The sequence below is a fragment of the Indicator indicator genome, chromosome 6 (assembly GCF_027791375.1).
Source record: "Indicator indicator isolate 239-I01 chromosome 6, UM_Iind_1.1, whole genome shotgun sequence".
NCBI lineage: Eukaryota > Metazoa > Chordata > Aves > Piciformes > Indicatoridae > Indicator > Indicator indicator.
This window is the reverse complement of record NC_072015.1, coordinates 12,873,507-12,880,000: the sequence shown is the minus strand read 5'-3', so window position 1 is coordinate 12,880,000 and position 6,494 is coordinate 12,873,507.

Here is a 6,494-nt window from a genome sequence, read left to right as displayed (position 1 = left end):
TAATTTTAACAAATATGAAAAAGTAATAAGGGAAAAGGGATGTAGAGAGAGATTGAGGAAAGGGATATATAGAATCATGAAATCAGCCAGGTTGGAAGAGACTTCCAAGATCATCCAGTCCAACCTATCACACAACCCTATCCAATCAACTAGACCATGGCACTAAGTGCCTCATCCAGTCCTTTCTTGGACATCTCCAGGGACGGCGACTCCATCACCTCCCTGGGCAGCCCATTCCAATGGCAAATCACTCTGTGAAGAACTTCCTCCTAATATCCAGTCTATACCTCCCCTGGCACAACTTGAGACTGTGTCCCCTCATTCTGCCTCTGGTTGCCTGGGAGAAGAGACCAACCCCCACCTGCCTACAACCTCCCTTCAGGTAGTTGTAGACAGCAATGAGGTCACCCTGAGCCTCCTCTTCACCAGACTAAACACCCCCAGCTCCCTCAGCCTCTCCTCATAGGGTTCGTGTCCCAGGCCCCTCAGCAGCTTCGCTGCCCTTCTCTGGACAGATTCCAGTACCTCAACATCTCTCTTGAATTGAGGAGCCCAGAACTGGACACAGTACTCAAGGTGTGGCCTGACCAGGGCTGAGTACAGGGGAGGGATAACCTCCCTCGTCCTGCGGGCCACACTATTCCTGATACAGGCCAGGATGCCATTGGCTCTCCTGGCTACCTGGGCACACTGCTGGCTCATGTTCAGCCTACTATACATTTATATACAATGGATTTCCCCACCACACGTGAATGTAGGCCTGAAACACCTCAAAGCAGGTCTGACCACACCGAGGTTTTCCGGTAACCAGCAGACAGGCTCCTCACCAGGCAGCAAGGCAAAAAGGAAGAGAGTGAAGGAATTTCCTGCCCCCTTAAATAGAGGAAAAGCAGGAAAGGGCAGGGAATAACATGACGTGGCGATCCCACATGGGGTCCTATGGTCTGCCTGCCCACCTGTTAACCCTTAAACCACAAGAATAGATCACCACGATAACAGATCACAACGAAAAAGCATTAAGGCATCAGGGATAGTTATATGGAAGCTGCTGAGCAGCGCAGCTTCATGTCTTCACATTTATGAACACACTGCACTGGATGGCACTGGATCTGGAGAAATACAGATAACCATTCCTTTATCTCTTCCTCTCCATGCACAATCTATGGCTAGTGCAACAGGTCACACAGGATGTTTGACATTACTGCCCTTGCTCAATCATGAAGCTGTACTACACCAGCCATTTACAATGACTAAGGCACTTCCAATAATGGCAATGTCAAGACATTTCCATGACGACTTTGGTTGCAGCTTCCTGGTTCCCACAAGATCAGGTTATAGGTTGAGGACGTAGGAAATGAGTGAGAAAGCTCTAAAGGAGAAAAGCTGTGATTACATGCAAATATATTCATTAGAGAAGAGACTGAACAGAAATAAACCTTCAATAGTTTTTAATGAATTTTTTAAAACACAAATGTGCTGCAGGTGTGCAATTTAATGGATTTGACCTTTTTAAGGAGTGGTTAGCAATGTTTGCTCCCAAAAAGTTTTCTTGGCTATAGTTTTTTTATATTGCTGTTTAAAAACTTTTACTTTAAACTCTTCAGCTATTTTAATTTTTATTAACAATCATTTATTTCTTCTTGGTTTATATTACTGGATATCCAATATTAAGCTATCATCTGCAATTTAAGTATAAGCTTGGGTTGTAGCTCTGGGATAGTTGACAACCTTTGCACAAAACATAACATGGACTGTGCCTGCTGTTTTTATTTGTATGTATTTCCATACATTTCTCACTTTGTAACATACATTTCTTTTTTGTAGCACAGAATGTGTAGCCACAGAGTAACTCCTTTCACATTTTTCTCTCCAATGAAAATATTTTAACATTATAAATTAGGTGAATGCATTTTACTACAGCGATTTTACATGTCTTTGAAAAATCAATGTCAATATTAATTCCTAGCCTAGCTTTGATAAACATGACTTGCTTAACTAAAATATCCACAAAAACTGGTAGATCAGGAAAATTTTTCTAATGAGATACTAAAAATGATCTGATGTTTGAAATTTCCTGTTGGCCAGGAGTTGTCCAGTACACATACAGCTCATGCCTTTAGAATTTTTAATCATTTGGTTTTATTTATGTATTAGGTTCAGAAAAACTAACAAGCAAATTAGGAGAAAAAAAATTGTCTTTGGTTGTGGAATCAGTAAGGGAAACCTCTGACCCTGAATGCTTCCTTAAGACAATTAAGTAAAGGTTATATTGTTTCATTATGAAATGGAGATTTTTGAGCAGCAATATTCATTCCTCCATCTGATAAGACTATAATTAAAAGTGAGATCTTCCTAAAGAAGCAAGAAATACCCAGCTATTGAAATGTGCTCAAAATCTAAATCCTCTTACAGACTCTAGATCCACAAAGCACTTAAGAAAATGTACTTCCAGTGATCCATTTATCCATAGAATTAAAAATATACAAATATTTATATCAAGTTGCTAATTCTCCTCACTTCCTAGCAGGAAAATTACAGCTTTATGATATCATTTTTACTGTTTATAGTATTTAATAAAATTCTGCTATACAAATATAGCACTTAAAATAATACTAATAATTACCTACTCTAATAGTAAGTTGTACTGTGGCATGCCTACCCTAAGTAAATTCTTGAAACTCGTTCTACTTTATCTTGAAGAATGATTGGATGAAATCAGGATTTTTTTTTGAGTATAGCTTACTGATTGTAGCAGAACATGGTCAAAGGAAATAAATCAGAGATGAAAGCAAACATATGGGAAAACAAGCAAAACCCACAAAAAACATTTAAATCACTAAGTTCTTCAGTCTTTGGAGCTATGATATTCGATATATCTCAGAATTAAGCATGTTTTTTTTCCTGCAGCTAAGACAGAGCATTTCAATGATAATTTTTTATAGTGGTAACTGTATTCTTTTAAGTCAAAGTGTGCAAATACTTACATGCTTGTAATACTTCTCTGTTTGGACTGGATTGTGACTTGCAGCTTTGGAAATCAGGGCAGCTATGGCCCAGTATAGAGTTACCATTGCAAAAGTAGAGTAAGACTCAAACTGGATAGACAGAAGAAAGCATCACAGTTGCTAAAATCCCCAGGTGAACAGCAATGTTCCCAGGATCTGTTCTGAAGATGGTTTCAGAAGGTAGAGATTCCTCTTATTTGTCTTCACTTTTAAAATCATTAAATTTCAAGCTTTGAGAAAGGAAAACTGGGTTTAAGGTATAGGATAAATGGTAGTGCAGCCACACAAGACATACTGTACTAGCACTGGCTCACTCTGCCACTTCGAATTTATAAAAAAATGTTTTGCAGGTTATCTTTGTCCTAGCGGATGTTAGATCATTATCACCCCCTCTCCACAAGTCAGATAAATCTGGTATCAAGTATCAAGCCATGATAAGTACCATAACCTGCTCTCTTGACAATTCAGCTAAAGTGCTATAATGCACTTCTGTGTGGTCCAGATCAAATTTATACTGCCAGGTTATTTGATAATACACAGATAGAGCATTAGTGAAAACAGAGCCACAGGCTTCAAACAACTTCAAGTATCATGACAAATACATACTAGTTAGCTTTTGCCCCATTCTTTGCAAATTCCCCTGGTTTCTTTGCTATCATTATCTGGAATTCTGCTTAGGATTCACACTCGGTATTTCATGGGCATATGTTATCTTAGTGGCAATGTCGATAAATGATTTTTAAAATGTGTTCTTCCGTTTTATTTTTATACCTACTTTTGAAATTTCGTGGAACCACATTGCTACTTAAATTAAAAGTAAACTTAAAATCTCCCAAAGATTTCCACCTTTTTTTTTTTCTTTCCTCCATATGGAATCATTTTGCCTTATGTTCTTGCAGAGATCACACCAAGAAAGAACTCATTCCCCGTTTTGCTGTTTTCAGTGACGCACATTTGGAAAGAACACTTTTTAAATTAGCCTATTTCCTATGTGCTCTTCTTTTACAGAGTCCTAGAAAATCACTTGAATTTTGCACAGAAGGTTCACAGAGATTATAGGGAGTAATCACAAAAGACAAAATAATTGTCACTTGAAAATACCTTGATTGAAAAAAATCTGCTGTTTGTGTCCCGCCTCAAAATGCGTTTTCTATTGACTGGATAACTTTGACTGGATAAGTTGACTGGATAACTTTGTAAACTAATCTACAAAAGGAAGAAAAAAGCAACTATATTTTCAGTATTATGACTCCAATTAACATATGTAAAACAGGAATTCATAAAACATTTTGTTTTATTATGTATTTGAGGAGCCAGACAATCAGAAGACATATAGTAATATTTTTCTTCACATTCAGTTTTGCATGCTCAGTCATCTGAATACATAACTTAGGCATAATCTTTTAAAAACATAGCTAAAAATTTGGCATTCAAACTCCCTCATTAACTAACGTTGTTAGATACTTCCAGGTAAGTAAAAGACAAAAATCAAGTAGTATTACCCAGTCTTAGACTGGCCAGCTTAAAATAAATATTCTGTGAAGAATAGTTTTCTCTTAGAAAAGATCTTTCATTACTCTGTGGTAGCTATTAATCAGACACAACACTTTTCATACCTCAAAAACTTTAAATAAAATAAAATGGAATAGGAATATTTGATCTTCCAGTACTAATCAATAGTTCTTAATCAAAATGTGACAATCTAACTCATGGTCTGCCACCTCTTATGAGGTGGAAAGATAAGAACATTTGGAAACAAGCACTAAACACTGTTATCTGTAATACTCTTATGTCCCGTATAATGTCTATGAAGCATTAGTAATGAAATAAAAGCTATATAACAAATCATGCATATAAGTCGTCTTTGGGGCTTACTATATTGTTTACACTGGGTGGTAGCTATCCACTGATTTTGCCTCCAGCAAATCTTTTGAGAATAAAAGGAATGTAACAAATAAACAATAATAATTAATTAAATTCCTAAGGCAAAAGTGAAAGATGGAGATGGAAGCATGCTGCTAATCACAGCTGTGTTTTGTAGTTCCTCAAGTGGTTGAAGGAGCTTTCCCCTCCGTACTGAAGACCGTCCAGCTATTTACAGTACTGTCCTCAGCTACTGTCAGAATTAGGAGGTTATTAGGGACTAGGATCAGCTTCCTTCACCAGGATTCCGGGAACAGACAGAGAAGAAGGGATGCCAAGTTCCATATCACTTCTTTGGAGGATATAAATCCAGGCCACTCTCAAAAGGCAGCAAAGAGCGTTTCCAGCTACTGTTGAGAGGGTTTTGTTCAACTTTTAAATAGAACTCAATTTCTAATTTATAAAAGAAAATTAATATTAGCACCTATTTATTTCTGCTTATTGTATCCTATCCTTTCTCTTCTCACACTTGTTTTCTTTTTGGTACTAATAAGAAACAATGGTTTTCACTTAAACTGCAGGTCTAGGAATCCACAAGTAAGCATCTTAACCTCTGTCAGTTCCCACAGCTGATAAAAGAGCTTTATCTTTATATGAATCTGCTTTACAGAGAGTTTCTTCTCTCCTTCTGCCTATGATTTTTAATTGATGACTATTTTAATCCATTAATTTTTGTCAAGTATTTCAGGATTTCAGGATGAAGGATGCAAGAGAAAAGCAAAGCATATTATTTTGTGGTGGAATGCTCTAATTAAAACATCATGAAACAATTTCAAATAAACCACTCTTTCCTATTATGTACATTTATGCTGCTTGTTTACCCTTACACAGCAAGATACAAATCTCTTCTCAAAAGTAATCCATATGAGGATTTTGACCTTGGCATATGTTATCAGGCCTGAGAGAAGCTTCTGTTTCCAACAGTGATAAAGGGAGCCTAGAGAGTTTACTTGCTGCCTTTACGAATATCTTCCTTTTCTATCTAGTCCCTAATATGGATGGTGTGCCCTGTTTTGGCATCATTACCAACCCCTGAAAATGCCAAGGAAAGCAGACTAGTAAATGAAAGAGCAAATAGAGGGTTGAGAAGAGCTCACTCTTTTCATTCACAGGACTCCTCTAATGTTCTAAGATAGCAGGATTTTTCAAATTCACCTGTTAACTTATTGGGGAAGGTGAACTAAATCAGGATCGTAAGCCATGTGGCTGTGGTTTAGAAGATAGATGTTTTCTACCATAGATTCACAGAATGGTTTGAGTTGGAAGGGACATTCAAGACCATCTAGAACCAACCCTCCCACCATGGGTGGGGATACCTTCCACTAAACCAGATTGGTCAAGGCCTCATCCAACCTGGCCTTTAATACCTCCAGGGAGAGAGCATACATCACCTGCCCGGGTAACTTGTTCCAGTGTCTCACCACCCTCACTGTAAAGAATGTCTTCCTAATATCTTGTCTAAACATACTCTCCTCAAGCTCCAATCTGTTCCATCTTGTCATAGCACTACAAGCCCTTGTAGAAAGTCCCTTTCCAGCTTTCTTGTAGGCCCCTTTCAGGTACTGA